Source organism: Panulirus ornatus, chromosome 17, assembly GCF_036320965.1.
Source record: "Panulirus ornatus isolate Po-2019 chromosome 17, ASM3632096v1, whole genome shotgun sequence".
NCBI classification, from domain to species: Eukaryota; Metazoa; Arthropoda; class Malacostraca; order Decapoda; family Palinuridae; genus Panulirus; species Panulirus ornatus.
This window is the reverse complement of record NC_092240.1, coordinates 3,687,501-3,706,923: the sequence shown is the minus strand read 5'-3', so window position 1 is coordinate 3,706,923 and position 19,423 is coordinate 3,687,501. Positions and strand designations below refer to the sequence as shown.

At 50.4% G+C, this 19,423-nt stretch overlaps 1 protein-coding gene across 2 annotated transcripts in view; it reads right to left on the bottom strand.

Annotated features, from left to right (window-relative positions):
• The window catches only part of LOC139754511 (uncharacterized), a 301,969-nt gene that overhangs the window by 114,554 nt on the left and 167,992 nt on the right, over nt 1-19,423 (bottom strand). The window contains exon 1 of one of the 2 annotated variants that reach the window (XM_071671803.1): nt 14,405-14,484. The exons of the other annotated variant lie outside the window; for it this stretch is intronic. The gene's annotated coding sequence lies outside the window, so the exon portion shown is untranslated. Of the gene's footprint in view, nt 1-14,404; nt 14,485-19,423 lie in introns of those variants that run through there. 2 annotated transcript variants of the gene reach the window in all.

Sequence of the window (19,423 nt, the reverse complement as noted above, 5' to 3'; positions counted from 1 at the left end):
GTGTAACACACTGACGGCACAACACTCCCCCACCAGCAGAGACTACACACAAGGTCGTACTCATGGCGCCTTCCCCCTCACACACACACACACACACAGGGCATGCTGGAGCACTGGTTTTCACCTTCCTCACCAACACACACAAGCAATATACAACACAGCAGCGCTACCCCGCCCCCCACACTAAATATACAACACAGTAACGCTACCCTCCCACTAAATATACAACAGAAACGCTAATTCCCCACTCATCTTTGAAACAAAGCTACGCAATCCTTCCCTCTTACATATAAAGCTACACCATCTCCCACTAATACATAAAGCTACACATCTCCCACTAATACATAAAGCTACACATCTCCCACTAATACATAAAGCTACACCATCTCCCACTAATACATAAAGCTACACATCTCCCACTAATACATAAAGCTACACCATCTCCCACTAATACATAAAGCTACACCATCTCCCACTAATACATAAAGCTACACATCCCCCACTAATACATAAAGCTACACATCTCCCACTAATACATAAAGCTACACCATCTCCTACTAATACGCAAAGCAGCTCCATCTCCCACTAATATATAGATAGCCTCGGCGCCTCCCACCAATTTTCACTACAAAAAGGCGTTTCATCTGTCTTCTGCCTGTAGACACGGCGAAGAAATTGCCAGACGCGCGATGATCATCCACCATACACATCTGCCAACGTTTCATCAACTTACTCAGCAAGAGAGAAATTACTGGCTGCGAAGGCGGTATATTTTCAACAAATATGTTTGTATTCAGTAGGAAGTTAGTGCCGACAATAAAGAAGGTATGAAGAGAGGGGAAAATAACGCGGTGAGTGGTTGTATCACTGTACAATGGCATTCTGCCGTTCGCTGGAAAACCTAAGACATGGGTATGTTCCTGTCGTAGGGTCTGCTCTGTCGGTGTTAAGTTGGAGTCGAATGGTCAGTGGCCAGCTGGTCAAGCCAGCACATCAACCCAGCCCTAGAGGCGAGCAGACGAGGTGGCGGAAGATCCATGCTCACAACACCAGCATGATCAACACTTGCCGAGCATGAGATCCGAGAACACTCCTCCAGACGTGGAGAAAACGTTACGAGGAAGCAAGGCTACCTCATCGCTATGACGCGAGAAAGCTACGCCGTCGCCACTATAATACAACAAAGTTATACTGCCTCACCATGATGATATATAACAGCTCCGCCATCTCCCCCACTCACTACCAGAACGCAAAGTTACGCCACCTTCTTACTATTAAACAAAAAAGATCAAGGTATCTCCAGATGATATATAACAAAGCCACGCTACCTCCCAGTGATATATAACAAAGCCACGCCACCTCCCAGTGATATATAACAAAGCCACGCCACCTCCCAGTGATATATAACAAAGCCACGCCACCTCCCAGTGATATATAACAAAGCCACGCCACCTCTCAGTGATATATAACAAAGCCACGCTACCTCCCAGTGATATATAACAAAGCCACGCTACCTCCCAGTGATATATAACAAAGCTAAGCCACCTTCTAGAAATATATATAGCCAGGTCACCTTCCACTAATATATAACAAAGCCAAGCCACATCCTACTGACATATGAAGCCAGGTCACCTCACTACTATCTTACAACAAAGCCAGGTCACCTCACTACTATCTAACAACAAAGCCAGGTCACCTCACTACTATCTTACAACAAAGCCAGGTCACCTCACTACTATCTTACAACAAAGCCAGGTCACCTCACTACTATCTTACAACAAAGCCAGGTCACCTCACTACTATCTTACAACAAAGCCAGGTCACCTCACTACTATCTTACAACAAAGCCAGGTCACCTCACTACTATCTTACAACAAAGCCAGGTCATCTCACTACTATCTTACAACAAAGCCAGGTCACCTCACTACCATCTTACAAGAAAGAAGCGACCTTGGCCGCCATCACGGGACCCCCCTTGACCCTGACCCGCGGGTTCGAAGCCAACAGCAACACGCACACCTGATGAGCCGCGCTCCCCTGCCTTACGCTCCTAATACCAACAACACAATCCCTCTTGACGAACATGCGATCTGGGAACATTCTTTCGCACGCGCGGAGAACACTCGGCACTGCGGACCACCACGCCTCCGTCAGAGTTCCTGAAGGAGGCGTAAGTCACCCCTGAAGTACAAGAGCGTACGCAAGAATACCAGACAAGAGAAAGCCCCGATGGTCTGTGCTGAGGATACCAGCTGAGGGGACAGTTGTAGTAGTATCCTACACTCCTTTTCTACGTATACGGAAGGAGGGATGGGAAAGCAGAAGGCTCCTCCAACATGGCGAACAATTCCAAATTGCTAACACAACGACAGAGTTCCCAGCTGACCTCGGGCGGTGCCGGCGGGTGTCGTGATCCTGGACGCGGCTCACTCCGCAGGGAAGAAGGTGCTTTGATGGCTGTCAAAACAGGACGCTACCCTACTGACGCGGCGGTCGTCAGGACCCGCTAAACACTGCCCGCAAGGCACAACCGTGTTTTAGACACTAGTTCGCCTCCTGCAGCTCACGACGGCAACTGCACGACTGGAGGGGAGGCAAGTGATGCACACCCGCCACACCGTCTCTCGTCCTGAGTCACGCGTCCAGCCATCTTCCGACAACTCCAGAATTCCGTCACTGTAAAGGTCAGGCGAGAATCATGCCCGCGTTACCGCCAGCTTCTACAAACTCCAAATGTCACTGAGGTGAGTCAGGGGAGGAACCTGTGAACTAGCCAGGCCCAGGGCCAGGGGAACCGTGTGCCTTACCGTGTGGTTTAGGAGGTCTTCTTCCCTCCTCCCACAACTGGGTCTGCTTCTCCGATCAGCCTAGCTATTAGAGGCCTCGGCCCGTAAGGCCTTCGTAATCCCCACATCCTGGCTGGTCTGATGCAGGTTTCGTGACGACTTTCACTTCAGAGCGTGACTGTTATACGCTCGTGGCTCACAACCAGATCACCCGCAGCAGAGGTTAGGACACACTTCCCCTGGCAAGACTGCATCACATAGCAAACTCAGAATGCATGATGAGCTGGATGAACTTGGCGTGATCTTCTGCCCTGAGGGGCGAAATTGATTACCCCCCCTCCCCAACCGACGAGTCTACCTGGGGGAAGCCGAGAGAGAGAGAGAGAGAGAGAGAGAGAGAGAGAGAGAGAGAGAGAGCACAAGCTCCTCCTTCCACCACGATACGTGTGCAACGACAGACACCGTGTGGTTCCCCCGTGTGGTTCCTCCGTGTGGTTCTCCGTGTGGTTTCTCCGTGTGGTTCCACCGTGTGGTTCCCCCGTGTGGTTCCTCCGTGTGGTTCCCCCGTGTGGTTCCTCCGTGTGGTTCCTCCGTGTGGTTCTACCGTGTGGTTCCCCCGTGTGGTTCCACCGTGTGGTTCCTCCGTGTGGTTCCACCGTGTGGTTCCCCCGTGTGGTTCCTCCGTGTGGTTCCTCCGTGTGGTTCCTCCGACACGATCAGGAGACACCACCACCACCTTGATGACGCGAGGGGAGGCTGACTCAGGCGGGGCTCTCTAGATGTTCCTGGTAGTTTGTGCCTCATCTTGATCATGAACAGACCCAGTGTAAACGTTGCCAAACACAAAGCTTGTCCCACACATTGCAACACACACACACTCACTCATAGCAATATATATATATATATATATATATATATATATATATATATATATATATATATATATATATATATATTATAGTATTTTTTTTATTATACTTTGTCGCTGTCTCCCGCGTTTGCGAGGTAGCGCAAGGAAACAGACGAAAGAAATGGCCCAACCCCCCCCATACACATATATATACATACGTCCACACACGCAAATATACATACCTACACAGCTTTCCATGGTTTACCCCAGACGCTTCACATGCCTTGATTCAATCCACTGACAGCACGTCAACCCCGGTATACCACATCGATCCAATTCACTCTATTCCTTGCCCTCCTTTCACCCTCCTGCATGTTCAGGCCCCGATCACACAAAATCTTTTTCACTCCATCTTTCCACCTCCAATTTGGTCTCCCTCTTCTCCTCGTTCCCTCCACCTCCGACACATATATCCTCTTGGTCAACCTTTCCTCACTCATTCTCTCCATGTGCCCAAACCACTTCAAAATACCCTCTTCTGCTCTCTCAACCACGCTCTTTTTATTTCCACACATCTCTCTTACCCTTACGTTACTCACTCGATCAAACCACCTCACACCACACATTGTCCTCAAACATCTCATTTCCAGCACATCCATCCTCCTGCGCACAACTCTATCCATAGCCCACGCCTCGCAACCATACAACATTGTTGGAACCACTATTCCTTCAAACATACCCATTTTTGCTTTCCGAGATAATGTTCTCGACTTCCACACATTCTTCAAGGCCCCCAGAATTTTCGCCCCCTCCCCCACCCTATGATCCACTTCCGCTTCCATGGTTCCATCCGCTGCCAGATCCACTCCCAGATATCTAAAACACTTCACTTCCTCCAGTTTTTCTCCATTCAAACTCACCTCCCAATATATATATATATATATATATATATATATATATATATATATATATATATATATATATATATATATATTCTTCACTACTATAAAATCCTTAGATTCAGAGATGGTTTTCACCAAGCATTATAAACAAGTGTGCAAGCATTTCATCCACAACATTGTTATATAACAGAAAATCATAACTTCGAGTGTTGTAAGTAGTTCACGTGTTATGTATCTTGATACATAATCCAGTCACGTTACAGTGTTTGTATATAGTTTACTTAGCATGTAAACTGATTGTATATAGAATACTCACCATGTAAACTAATGAAAAATGACTTGTATACTACACCAATCCAAGCCAACACTCCTCACACTGTAACTTCCGACGTGCCTCAATCAGCGAGGCCCTGCCTGCCTTGCCCTGGACCCTCTGTATCGCCTTCTGCGCCTCCGGCAGGAGGACGAGCTGGTGTACGTCATACACAAGTCGCTCTTGCGGCAAAAACGGAACATCGTGGTACACGTTATATGCATTAAGCCAGACTTTTATTCATCTATATCGTAACCCAGAGCCAACAAACAACATCTCTAACGACCGCAGATAATGGCGCGAACAAACCACTGGTCCCGGATGTCTACACCGTTTTCTTTCGGTGTACTTGTTGCTCACTCCTTCCAGGTGAGTGAGAGGAGGAGTCCTGTAACCTAAGCGGGCGAGTCAGGGGAGTTATAGTCACCTGTAAGGCACCAGGGGAGGTACCTGTGCCCAGCCAGGTGACTCAGGGGAGTTATAGTCACCTGTGAGTCACCAGGGGAGGTACCTGAGCCCAGCCAGGTGACTCAGGGGAGTTATAGTCACCTGTGAGCCACCTGGGACCAGGGGAGTCAGCCCCACACACTGCACCAGTCCCTAGCCTCACCCTCCATCGTGCGGGGCACCACCACTACCTCTACAACACTCTACCTCACCGCTACGCATCTGTACAACCATGAGGGGAGGTGAGGGGAATGCAACCCCTTCGGTCGATATCCCAGCTTGTGTGTGTGTGTGTGTGTGTGTGTGTGTGGAAGGAGGTCAGGGGATGACGTCACGTAACTAGCTGGGGGGTAGTTAGCCGCGGGCTATTACCCCTGGCGGTGCGGGTCTTACGACAAGAGTAACCAGGCGGTTCGTGCCACCCCAGGCAGCCTCCCCCAGCCTGGGGTCCACAGCTTAAAACTAAAACCTAATCAAACTCTTTTATTCTTGAAATAATCACGGAAAATACCTCCTACTGCTTCCACCAGCCGACAGGTAACCATCAAATAAGAAACCAAATAATTATAATCACAGAATCTCGTAAAATAGTAACTATTTACATACATAATTACACGACTTGAGTGAAATCTCAACAATATTTCCACCCCAGACACTCGTATTCACCATGACAGATAGTCTGTATGTATACTGAGGTCATCAAGCAAATATATCAACCAAGAAAAAAAGACGTTATTTCCTTTGCTTAAAATTTTCAGCCTCAACGTTTCGTTTCAAAATCTATATACAACATATTGAATGTCTTATACACTTCATCTGATAATGGAAAATATATCATAATAACTCTGGCTGACAGATATCTATCTATCTATCCATCTATCTTTGATATTACATGAATCATTTAAATGCCTATTTGCTGGACTTCATTTTCCCTACACAATATTTCAACCTAAGACTCGTATTCATCCTAAATTGATGCCAAAACTTAATACACTTTCGAAAAAAAAAAAATTCCACGTTACTTTTGATGGAATATAACATCTGATAACGTTTCCTCTGGCTGACATCTGCCACATAAATATGAAGAAAATTTTAGTAAGCTTCTCTGATCCTGTCACCATGTGAATGGCTCATTACACGAAGGACTTTAATGCCTGCTCAGCAACACTTCAGTCCCGGGATCACATCCAGCATGATGCAGACGCACGCGCTTTACTGAGCTCTGCCAGGAAATGACTTTAACACACAAAAAAAAAAGCGAGAAAAAAATAAACCCTGCAGGTTCACGGTAATTTATAAGGCCAAAGACATTTTTGTTTCAAAATAGAAATATAACGTAATGATTGTAGAAATATAACGTAATGATTGTAGAAATATAACGTAATGATAGTAGAAATATAACGTAATGATAGTAGAAATATAACGTTATGATTGTAGAAATATAACGTAATGATTGTAGAAATATAACGTAATGATTGTAGAAATATAACGTAATGACTGTAGAAATATAACGTAATGATAGTAGAAATATAACGTAATGATAGTAGAAATATAACGTTATGATTGTAGAAATATAACGTAATGATTGTAGAAATATAACGTAATGATTGTAGAAATATAACGTAATGATAGTAGAAATATAACGTTATGATTGTAGAAATTTACGTAATGATTGTAGAAATATAACGTAATGATTGTAGAAATATAACGTAATGATTGTAGAAATATAACGTAATGATTATAGAAATATAACGTAATGATTGTAGAAATATAACGTAATGATAGTAGAAATATAACGAAATGATAGTAGAAATATAACGTAATGATTGTAGAAATATAACGTAATGATTGTAGAAATATAACGTAATGATAGTAGAAATATAACGTTATGATTGTAGAAATATAACGTAATGATTGTAGAAATATAACGTAATGATTGTAGAAATATAACGTAATGATTATAGAAATATAACGTAATGATAGTAGAAATATAACGTAATGATTGTAGAAATATAACGTAATGATAGTAGAAATATAACGTAAAGATAGTAGAAATATAACGTAATGATAGCACTCTATGCTGCATTTGATGGTGCAACACATCGCACAATGCAAAGAAAACTTGTAATGAAAGTTGTTAATATTGGAATAATCTACAGCTGAACTGTACAAGGTTATCACCTCTTGACAATACTTCAACCCAAGATTCGTGCACGGCATGATGAACAGCTGCCATACTTGGGTTCGGAAGCAAATCCATTTTCCGAAGAAAATTACCAAAAAAAAAAAAAAAAAAAGTCGGAAAGAAGAGGTGGAGGTGGTAAACATACGGAGGCATGAAGGGAGGAAGGTATGATGGAATAAGAAGGAAGGAAGGAAGGAATGTACATGGAATGAAGGAGAGCATTAGGGAAGAGGTGAGGTATAAGGTCAGAGGGAAGGCAGAAAGAAGATTCATGACGTGAAACATGCTAAACATATATAAGTAACAAAGTACTAAAGTAATACTCTATACGTCGGCTAGCAAGTAATATATTACTAATTACTTCGGACGTCTAGATATGAAAAATATTACAGAAAAACAGTAATCTTTTTTTTCAAGGGGAAAAATCTTTCCCCAAGACAGAAAAGAAGATAAAGTGTTCAGACGACTCGACTCCACCAAGAAGGATCTATCTTTCCCCGGGAGAATCAGACCCTAATGAGGCTGTAGCTGGCAACACGACCGCCCTACACAACCAGAAGGTCGGGGCTGGAGGCTTCCCTCTGCCTTCCTCCCTCCCTCCCTCCCACACCAACCTCTCCCGTCGACTCCAAACTGAGGACTTTTTGACAGTAGGGAGGACACCCCTGGTGAAGCACCCTGCCACCGACCCAACACACCGCTGACGACCACTACCTCTAACCTTCTGAACTGTCACTGTAGAGGACACCCCCTGGGGAAGTCTACCACTGGACGACATCCATCTACGAACCACTACTTCCCACAGGTGTCACCTCACCCACCGCCGACGCCCGCCACCTAAGACGCGGCCTGTCACGTGCTGTCAATCTCCTCTCTCCTCCGCCCTCGATAAATATTGACTCGCTTGCCTCAAGTCTGGACGCTCCTCACTCAGTCGCTTCCAGGAACTTCCTCTGAGCATCCAGGTCTCTTCAGGACGCCGTATCCTGACATGCCTCATGTACAACGCTCAGGTTCACACGAGGCTCGTACTAGTGTGAAATATGAAGTGTCTATCGCCTCACGCATCTCCTGGTGTGGGTAATGCTCTCTGGAAAACCAAGTGGGAGACACACACTGACACGAGTGCTCCATGTAAACCCTAGGCAAACCCCATGACCCGACCCGACCCTCCCTCCCGCTAGGTCTCCCTCACCGTCCATCACGACCTGTCCTTCCCTCTAGGCCTCCCTCACTGTCCATCACAACCTGTCCTTCCCTCCCGCTAGGTCTCCATCATCGTCCATCACTCATTAACTCACACACACACACACACACTACCTACCTACACATGTAACCAGTCCCCACTTTCCCTCTCAACTATTCAACTCTCTCTCTCTCTCTGCCCGCCGCCTCCTCTCACTGCTATAGGGCCGTACCACCACAGACCAGGCTGACCCTGGGACAGTGTCGGCACTGCGCCACACTGGCCAATCGATGACACCGTCAGCGTACAACATCTATCCTCCAGCACAGTACTGCTTCGACCGCTGCTCTGCTGCTACAGGAGGACCGACAGTGACCGGGGAGGAGGGAGGGAGGGAGGGAGGGAAGCTGATACACTTCTATGATGGGAGGGAGGGAAGCTGATACACTTCTATGATGGGAGGAAGGGAAGCTGATACACTTCTATGATGGGAGGGAGGGAAGCTGATACACTTCTATGATGGGAGGGAGGGAAGCTGATACACTTCTATGATGGGAGGGAGGGAAGCTGATACACTTCTATGATGGGAGGGAGGGAAGCTGATACACTTCTATGATGGGAGGGAGGGAAGCTGATACACTTCTATGATGGGAGGGAGGGAAGCTGATACACTTCTATGATGGGAGGGAGGGAAGCTGATACACTTCTATGATGGGGATTCCTGAAAGGGACGAAGGGGGATTACACCTTCAGAGTTTTGAGGGTTCGAGGCACTAAGCCTTTCTGCAGACGGACCTCACCGGGTCTTTGACCTCACCGGGTCTTTGACCTCACCTTACCTTACGATGGTTTAGGAGGTCTTGCACCACAACAGGTCGACCTCTCTGACTCACCTGTTGTGTTGCATCCCTAATCAACCAGGTGGTTGGAGGCTGCGTCTCGTTGGTCTGGTATACCGTGAGAGTACCTGTCAAGACCCATTCTATACTTCCCCTTTCCTCGCTGCCTGGCGCCTCGAATGTCTTCAGGTAGTGTATTGTAGAGTCTTGGTTCCCCTCCGCACCCAGACGCTCTACCTCAAGTTTACAATGCCTGTCTTCACGGCTACACCAGCTGTGTGAGGGTTTCCACCCACTGTTTTCACGGCTACACCAGCTGTGGGAGGGTTTCCACCCACTGTTCCCAGGAGTGGGTAAGACACTGCTAATTTCTGAGGCTTCTTTACATCCACCCATCACCAGCCATCTGCTTCGTACCAGCTGTTGTCACTCCCTCCGTGATAACTGGTAAACCTCTCAATCAATTATGAGTCCACTCATTATCTCACGAATGTAAACCACAAGTCTACGAGACGCTTGTAAACTGTGTACAACCAAAGCCCAGTCAATATCCCCGTGTCGTGAAGTCGTAAACAATTTACACTTCCAAATAAATGACCGTAAATGTCATGGCCATTTGCCAGCATCTTACATATATATTACGGAAACGTTTGCAGTGTGTTACGTTACTTCAAACGTTCCTGGTGTTCTGGAGGCTCCAACACCTGTGTTAAACCTGCGTCACGTGTTCCAAAAGGCTTCCCTGCTGCTGGTGTTCTGGCCTCAATCAGTAGACTGGGCTCCATCACCTTGTGGGTGGGGCAGTTTGGTGGGTGGGGTAAAGTGGTGGGTGGGGCAGTCTGGAGGGTGGGGTAATGTGGTGAGTGGGGTAGTGTGGTGGGTGGGGTAGTCTGGTGGGTGGGGTAATGTGGTGGGTGGGGTAGTGTGGTGGGTGGGGCAGTCTGGTGGGTGGGGTAGTATGGTGAGTGGGGTAGTGTGGTGGGTGGGGCAGTCTGGTGGGTGGGGTAGTGTGGTGAGTGGGGTAGTACGGTGGGTGGGGCAGTCTGGTGGGTGGGGTAGTGTGGTGAGTGGGGTAGAGTGTTGGGTGGGGCAGTCTGGTGAGTGGGGTAGTCTGGTGGGTGGGCCAGTCTGGTGGGTGGGGACAGTCTGGTGGGTGGGAGCAGTCTGGAGGGTGGGGCAGTCTGGAGGGTGGGGCAGTCTAGTGGGTGGGGGCAGTCTGGCGGGTGGGTCAGTCTGGAGGTGAGGCAGTCTGGTTGGCGGGTGTGTCTTCAGTAGTGCTGTTTAGAGACCCACCCATCGGCCCTGTAAAGGCCCCACCAGCCACAACCCCCCCACCCCTCCATTAACACAACAAACATGAAGGAAGCCATCATGAAGGAAGCCAACATGAAGGAAGCCAACATGAAGGAAGCCAACATGAGGGAGGTCATCATGCACCGCCATGTAGCCGGTCCACACCGTCCCCGCCACACACATAGTGGTATATCTTCCCTCCTGCATACACTTCCTCACTCACTCCCTCCCTCTGGTCATGCTTCTCTGGCGAGGCTGCCTCTACTGCACTGGATCACCAGGCAACACTCCGGCCCCTGAGGATGGTGGTGGTAGTGGTGGTGGTGGTGATGGTAGTAGTGGTGGTGATGGTAGTAGTAGTGGTGGTGGTGGTGGTGATGGTAGTAGTGGTGGTGGTGGTGGTAATGGTGGTGGTGGTGGTGGTGTTAGAGGTGGTGGTGATGGTCGTCAGTGGTAGTGGTGGTTGTGGTGGCACGGAGCAGTCGTCGCCAGCCACACCCACCCTGGTCGTCTGGCTCATCTCACTCTCAACACAAAACTTTCCTTTTTTTTTTTTTATCCATTGTTGAGTTAAACCTGACACAGGCGCTCCCTCCCTACCTCCCTCCCTGGCCAGGCCTCGCTGGTCATACGACAGAGGACGACCCTGCCACCACAGTGAGACAGGGTTCACACACGACACACCGGCACACATGACCACGCCACACGGTCAGGGGGGACGAGGGGTCAGCACTTGCGTCTGTCACATGATGGGGGACGTAAGAACATTTAAGATCTCTTCCACACTTACTCTCCCATCACACTTACATCTGATGCCCCGCCAACCACACCCTCACCCACCACATCCATATCCCATGCCCCCGCAAACAACAGCTTCTCCTACCACACTTACATCTAGTGGCCCACCAACCACACCCTGCCCTGGCATCCATCAACAACCCGGCCATCATCCATCAACAACCCGGCCATCATCCATCAACAACCCTGCCCTGGCATCCATCAACAACCCGGCCATCATCCATCAACAACCCGGCCATCATCCATCAACAACCCTGCCCTGGCATCCATCAACAACCCGGCCATCATCCATCAACAACCCGGCCATCATCCATCAACAACCCTGCCCTGGCATCCATCAACAACCCGGCCATCATCCATCAACAACCCGGCCATCATCCATCAACAACCCTGCCCTGGCATCCATCAACAACCCCGCCATCATCCATCAACAACCCAACCAGCTCGTCCTCCTGTCTGACCACCCAGCTCACCTCCCCAAACCCTCAGTCACTTCCCTACCAGCCATCATCACCATAACCATATGGTCACACAGGGGCAGCAACGGGAGCTGAGCCAAACTGGAGTTTGTTGAATATGTGAGGAAAACGTGCGACGGTAATGTCACTGGCGGGAGGGGGTGTTGCCATGGACGGGGGCGTGGCCAACTGGCCCTCATCTGCCAACACCACGCCCACTTTTGTGACATAACATCACCACGGCCATTGGTTAACACCGATCCCCGCCCTCCCCTTACCCACGATCTTTTGAACTAGTGACCTCATTGACCCAGGCATGCAGCAACACACACACACACACACACACACACACACACACACACACACACACACACTAAGAAATACACAAACCAGCAAGATGGACTGGGGGGGTGGGGGAGGGGGAGGTACTGGAGAGCACTGAAACATATGAGAGGAGGCCCCACGGAGGGTTGAGGGTCCGGCAGCCACCATGCCCCACCACAGACACCATGCTCCACCACACCAGGCAGCCACCATGCTCCACCATACCAGGCAGCCACCATGCTCCACCACACCAGGCAGCCACCATGCCCCATCACACCAGGCAGCCACCATGCCCCACCACACCAGGCAGCCACCATGCCCCACCACACCAGGCAGCCACCATGCTCCACCACACCAGGCAGCCACCATGCTCCACCACACCAGGCAGCCACCATGCTCCACCACACCAGGCAGCCACCATGCCCCACCACACCAGGCAGCCACCATGCTCCACCACACCAGGCAGCCACCATGCTCCACCACACCCGCCAGCCACCATGCTCCACCACACCAGGCAGCCACCATGCTCCACCACACCAGGCAGCCACCATGCTCCACCACACCAGGCAGCCACCATGCTCCACCACACCAGGCAGCCACCATGCTCCACCACACCCGGCAGCCACCATGCTCCACCACACCAGGCAGCCACCATGCTCCACCACACCCGGCAGCCACCATGCTCCACCACACCAGGCAGCCACCATGCTCCACCACACCAGGCAGCCACCATGCTCCAAACAACACCACACAGAGGTTGTTGTTGTTGTTGTTGTTGATCATACCGCGTTCGTGGACTGGGTCAACATGGTGACGAACCCTGGCACAGTTGTGAGGCAAATTCGTGAGGGTTTGCTGACATGACGTCTGGGTAAGGCCATGATACCAGCACTCGCTGACACAACCCTCACCCAGGAGCATTACCACTGCTGACACAACCCTCCCCAGGGGCACTGCCACTGCTGACACAACCCTACCCCAGGGGCACTGCCACTGCTGACACAACCCTCCCCCAGGGGCATTACCACTACCCCTCACACACCACCTGAGCTTCACCTGGGGACATGGACGATGCTCACAAGATAACAACATCTTGAAAAATGAGAAAATCAGGAAACAATTTCGAAAATACATTTCCTGTACTCAACCAGACGACAAAGAAAAAATAAAAAAAAAATAAAAGGTTTCCTTGAAGCGAAGATCTCAGATAACCACCACATCTTCACTACACACCACCACGCACACAACCCTTGGCAACACAAGCGTCCCTCTCGACACACAGTGTTACCTTCAGTCATCGACACCACGCACCAACGACCCTCACGAATCCCTAGCAGCTAGGAGGCGCGGCTCACCTCTGACCAGGAGCTTGTGGCGGTCGACGGCTCCACCACACTGTTACCCACCAGCTGGGGGTACCACCAGAGCGGGGGGGGGGGGTATCGCTCACGGATTTACCCCTAAGAGGTCGTAGCTTCGTGCACGAGAATACAAAAAACTTAGTCGTGGGGGGAAAATAAAGAGAGACGTTTCGCACGAGCGCTTGTCTGATATTACTGACATATTGTCTTTACCACTGGCTCTTCAACCTCTCCTGATTCACTTTAGTAAGAAAAGTTTAACATTAAAATGAAAAAAAAAAATCAGAAACACAATAGAGAAAATATAAATGTGATGTCATTTCCTGGGGTTCCCGTGGGAGGCGTGGTTGGTTATGTGGGCGAGTACTGTAACTAGTTTAGGTGACCTGCTTCACTCTGGGGGTTTTGGGGTGGGTGCAGGGGTCACGGGAGGTCGTGCACACGGGGACGGGAGAAACTAACGGTTGACAGGTCAGGTTGTTAGGGTCAAGGGTCATGAGAGGTCATCTACACAGAGACAGAAGAACCCAACAGCCTGCAAGTCACTTAGCTACCCTCAACGACACTTAACCATGACTATCTAACTACCAATTGAACTACCCTCAACGACACTTAACCATGACTATCTAACTACCAATCCAAAGAGGTAAGTGTGTAATTACCTTCTCCCTCCCGGGAGACACCTCCTCTGAAGTCCTTACGTTATACGAACCTGGAAAAGAAAAAGAAAAAATAAGACATTTGCAGGGAGCTTATGACACACACACACACACACACACACACACACACACACACACACGTCCTTATTTCAAATCAATTTCTTCTATTTCCAACAGGTGTGTAAACCCCTTATTAAGCATGACTCGAGCTGTAAATACCTGATCCTGGTGAACAACTGCTTCACTAGGGAGTGACAAGCCACTGAGAACAACAGAGAAGAACGTAGGCGAACAGAGAACACAACAGGGGAGGAAAACGGTACCCACCGGATCACAATGTGGAAACAGGAGTGTGGCTAAAAACAGAGGAAGAGAGGGAGGGCAAAGGTCAAATCACAACAGGGAGGGAAAACTAAGGACAAGGTACAACAGAACAGGGCATTACAACGGGAACAGAACCTTGGTCTAACAGACAGCACAAACAGTGGATCATTCCGGCCAACGTCCCGTTCAACAGAGAACCAAGAAATTCAACAGAAAGCAGACCTCGAGCAACAGAACTTTACGCAAACAGAAACCATAACGGAAGAGCACAACAGAAGAGGACAACAGGAAGCAGAACCCCCGAGTGTGGAGAGTGAGAGTGGGAAGAGTGGCAGGTGAGAGCCGGGTATCATGAACCAGCCCTCCCACCCTCTCCCCAAGTGAGAGAGGCAGGTGAGCGGGGAGCGGGTGGTGGGCGGGGAGTAACAAGCTCCCCCCTTCCCCTCCCCAGAACTTGTGGCCCCACCCCTGGTACAATGTACCTCAAGTGGTTCTCTCTCTCTCTCTCTCTCTCTCTCTCTCTCTCTCTCTCTCTCTCTCTCTCTCTCTCTCTCTCTCTCTCTCTGCACGCCTGACAGGGCTTCCATCATTGTTTTATTTCCTCCAATAAAGCGGCCACAGCTTCCATCACCTCCTCATATCCTCCAATAAAGCAGTCACAGCTTCCTCCATCGTCTCCTTCCCCCTAATAAAGCAGTCACGGCTTCCTCCATCGTCTCCTTCCCCCTAATAAAGCAGTCACGGCTTCCTCCATCGTTTCCTTCCCCCTAATAAAGCAGTAACGGCTTCCTCCATCGTCTCCTTCCCCCTAATAAAGCAGTCACGGCTTCCTCCATCGTCTCCTTCCCCCTAATAAAGCAGTAACGGCTTCCTCCATCGTCTCCTTCCCCCTAATAAAGCAGTAACGGCTTCCTCCATCGTTTCCTTCCCCCTAATAAAGCAGTAACGGCTTCCTCCATCGTCTCCTTCCCCCTAATAAAGCAGTCACGGCTTCCTCCATTGTTTCCTTCCCCCTAATAAAGCAGTAACGGCTTCCTTCATCGTCTCCTTCCCCCTAATAAAGCAGTAACGGCTTCCTCCATCGTCTCCTTCCCCCTAATAAAGCAGTCACGGCTTCCTTCACCGCTTCATTCCTTGCTCTAATGGCGTCACGAGACCGCGGGAACCAATCACTCCAGCAGGGGCGCCACCACCACTTGTCCTCCTAAACACACACACACACACACACACACACACACACCAAACTAACATCTTACCTACCAAAACAACGAATGACGGTCTGCTCGTGTGTTTTAATACATAGTTTGTAAAAGTTTAACATAAAGATTTACAACAACAGAAACTTGCTCTACTTAGTTTATACCTGAGCATGTGCAAGGATGACCTGACCTTTGACCTGACTCGTGTGTGTGTGTGTGTGTGTGTGTGTGTGTGTTTCTGTCAGATACCAGGAGTGGCCCGGGCAGCGCGCCTAGTAGCCGGGCAGACTGGGCCGATACAAGGAAGGACGCGGATCACAAGGGACGATGCACGAGGGAAGGGGAAGATGTGGAGAAGTGCGAGAGAAGAAGACACACATGAGACAAGGAGACACACACAAGACCTCCAGGCCTATACAATACTGCCTCCTGACCTCCAGGCATGTAGCAACACTGCCTCCTGACCTCCAGGCCTGTAGCAACACTGCCTCCTGACCTCCAGGCCTGTAGCAATACTGCCTCCTGACCTCCAGGCCTGTAGCAATACAGCCTCCTGACCTCCAGGCCTGTAGCAACACTGCCTCCTGACCTCCTGGCCTGTAGCAATACTGCCTCCTGACCTGTAGCAACACTGTCTCCTGACCGCCTGACCAGTAGCAACACTGCCTCCTGAATGATGGTTCCATCAATTTGATAATCTACCCACCAAGAGGTAATCTACCCACCAGGAGTTAATCTACCCAAACAAACTCCGATCCCCTCCCCCAAAGCACGACCTGAGGTGACACCTTCGTCAGATACGGTCCGCATACCACTCACCACCACGCTGACCTACCACCACACCACACCTGAACCTGACCACTTCCTGCACACGACCAGACACAGGGGGGGGGAGGGGGGTCACTAATCACCTCCCAAGACGGGTCACGCCCATGTGTTCCGCCCCTGTGTGTCGCCCCTGTGTGCCGCCCCTGTGTGCCAACCCTGTGTACCGCCCCTTTGTGCCTTATTTCTATCAAGACCCGAGTCTTTGTTCGTCTTTATGGCCGGTCGATAATGATCCGTCTGCAGATACCAGTTATCTGTATAATCAGCTGCACTTGGTGATGATGAGGGTATCATCAAGCCTCGTGCTCTGTGTCAGGTGGAGAGACGCCCCTGCCACCTTCTACACCAAGGAGCAGACCTCCCTCTCTCCCTCCTTACACTAAGGGAGAGACGCCCCCTACACAGCAAGGGAGAAGTGTCTCCACATCAGGGGTTGGCGCCCCTACACCTGGTGGGACCATCCCTGCCCCAACACTGAGCAGGACCTGGTGTGGCCGGGCGCCACCTGAGCCACCGTGCCTCCTGCCCCAGGTCCACACCACACCACACCACCAGCAGGAGGAGGACACACCGTCCTCCCAGACACGGAAACGCTCGATAAACTCCAAGAATGAAAGGCCGGCACCTGGCCCCCCAGACAATGGGGTGGTGTGTGGGGCTGGGGCACCGGCTGGGGTCGTCCTATACACACTGGGTCGTACCCAGCCCCGCCTGTTACCACTCCCAGGACGAGCTACAGGCTGGGGTCGTCCTAGACACAGTGGGTCGTACCCAGACCTGCCTGTTACCACTCCCAGGACGAACTACTCTTATCCGATCTTACGATAACTTTCAAGGTTCATCTCCACCTGGGTCTACGTCCACAGCACAGTGTGGTTCCACTGATCAGTCAAGGCTCAACATCTCCAACAACTTCCTCCAACATAACAAATGAGCGTTCCATACAACACATGGGTCTCTCGCAGTGTTGCACAGTCATTATAGGGAAAGAGATGGACACATCTTGGAAAACATCAAAACATTTGCATCAAGACAAATTCCACTGTTAAGTTGAAATGTTCTTCAAGTTATGACCCAGGATAACCAGGATAAGTTCCAAGTTAAACCTTTCAATAAATAACTTAATCAAACTAGTTATAAGTCTTGCACCATCCAATCCCTCTCTCATGCTCGTAAACAACTGCACGAAATATCAAAGCCAGCGATCAATTATCCTCAAGTCAATAATAGTCTACTTAACTTCCACGTTAAAACATTCATGAGGGTGGAGCAGCAACTCGGGTAAAATGTAAACCAGATCATGGGATCTTACAACCACCAGATGTTCAGACGTGGCACGACACCTGCATCACGAACGTGTGATCCCCAGTGATCATGGTGTGTGCAGGCTCGGACGTGACTACCGACGAACGGACGGACGGATGAGGACGAGGCAATCCGCAGGTAGCTATGGAGTTCGTCAGGTTGAGAGATACGACCACCACACACTCGACCCGTCACTGTAAACAAAGCAAATATTTCCATTCCTTACCCCGTCCCCCCCATGAAGGGGGAGGGGGGGGGGAAGGGGGAACAGCAGGAGGAGGAGGAGAAGGAGGGGCATGACAGCGGGACTGGAGCGGCTCGTCCGACAATCAAACTGGACCCGAATTCAATTCCCGACACGCGTCCGTCGCCAGACGTTGCAACGGTTGTGTCAAGCAGCCCCGGCGGCCTGGCCCGGCCTGGCCTCACGCCGACATACACGCATCACCAACCCTCCTCCCTCCTCCTCCAGTACAGACCACAACTTAACATGCCTCACCATAACGACAGTCGCCCTCACCTGCCATCCTCCACCGTCTATCCCTCAAACCCCAGTGTTCCTGCCTGTCCCTTGTATCGATCTGTCGTTCTACTGAGTAGCTACCCGTCCTGCCCGTCCCGCTCCAGGTGGACGGAGTCATTTTAAACCATAACAACAGCTGCTGCTGCTGCCTCCGTCAGTCACACCAACCAACCTCCCTCTCTAGGGCCATATACCTCATATCTATCCCTAATATATATATATATACGACAAAACAGTTTACTGGGTCCCGGCACACCAGTAGACCAGCTTATCATTTTTTCTCGCAACCCAGCACCATCGTGTGTACTGTGCATCTTGCACAGGAGGCCCGCAAGACTGCACGGTCGTACCTGCACTTATTTCAAAAGCCATGAACCGCACAAACACACACACACACACACACACACACACACATAGCAGGTGTTGTCCCAACACCCCCCCCCCAGGTCAGGATCCCCCCTCCTCTGTCCTGGCCACCAGCAGGAGTCTACCCGTCTACCCCAGCCGTTATCCCGTCTGCAGCCGTCACCATGATGGATGGCACCCGTCACCATCCATCCATCCATCCATCCATCAGCCTCTCCAATATACTACCATCACCAGCGCTCCCGCGGGCCAGCACACTGCCAGCAGTGCTTTGTCTGCCACCACCTGCCGCCCCGCCCCTCCCCACCACCTGCTGCTCCGTGCCGCCCCGCCCCACCACCTGCCGCCCCGCCCCGTCCCACCACCTGCTGCCCCGTGCCGCCCTGCCCCGTCCCAACACCTGCTGCCCCGTGCCGCCCTGCCCCGTCCCACCACCTGCTGCCCCGTGTCGCCACGCCCCACCCTATCATCTGCTGC